At 56.7% G+C, this 822-nt stretch overlaps 1 pseudogene; it reads left to right on the forward strand.

Annotated features, from left to right (window-relative positions):
* The first annotated feature begins 172 nt into the window (after positions 1-172).
* LOC119284346 lies at positions 173-599 on the forward strand (annotated as a pseudogene).
* Positions 600-822: the final 223 nt, after the last annotated feature.

Below are 822 nucleotides of genomic sequence, written 5' to 3' on the forward strand. Positions count from 1 at the left end.
CCCCCGCCTACAAGTACCCAGGGCGCCCCGTGGAACCCTAACGCAACCCCCCCTTCCCCTCGTATCCCCATCCCCTCGGTCACGATCACCGGCACCAACCTCTGCCCGCCCAACTAGTACCAGGACAACAACGTGGGTAGGTGGTGCAAACCCGCCACGGAGGCACTTCGACATGGCCCCGCCGTCCTTCTACAAGCTCTCCCAAAGGGTTGCCAGTATTGTGCCCGTCCAGTTCCGCCGCGTGCCGTGCGAGAGGAGGGGCGACATCCAGTTCAGCCGCGTGCCGTGCGAGAGGAGGGGCGACATCCAGTTCAGCCTCATGGGGAACCCATACTGGTTGATGCTCCACGTCAACAATGTCGGTGGCAGCGACGACGACGTCACCGAGATGGTCGTCGGGGAGAAGGGCGAGCAGTGGGTGCAGATGACGCAGAACTGGGGGATCACATACCAGGCCTTTGCTGCGCTCGACAAGTCCGTGGGGGCTCGAGGTCAGGATCACCGGCGGCACTGACCGCAAGACCTTCATCGTTGGCGACGCCATCCCGGCCTGGTGGGGCCCCGGCCTCTGGTACCGGGGATGAAACAACTTCTGGTAGATCCATTCACCGGCCATTCATCCATGGCCACGATATATATTCCTACCTTACATATTTTTTTTAGAATCCTACCCTACATACTTCGGTTGACCATCGATGCTGTTTGCAAGTGTTTTTGTTTCAGTAATTAATTAATCTCTTCCTTGTGTCCTCAACTTCATTTTTGTCCACTGCAGCTATCCCCATGACGTATATCTCTGTAATTTCTTGTACAATTCTTAGA

The sequence above is a fragment of the Triticum dicoccoides genome, chromosome 4A (assembly GCF_002162155.2).
Source record: "Triticum dicoccoides isolate Atlit2015 ecotype Zavitan chromosome 4A, WEW_v2.0, whole genome shotgun sequence".
NCBI classification, from domain to species: Eukaryota; Viridiplantae; Streptophyta; class Magnoliopsida; order Poales; family Poaceae; genus Triticum; species Triticum dicoccoides.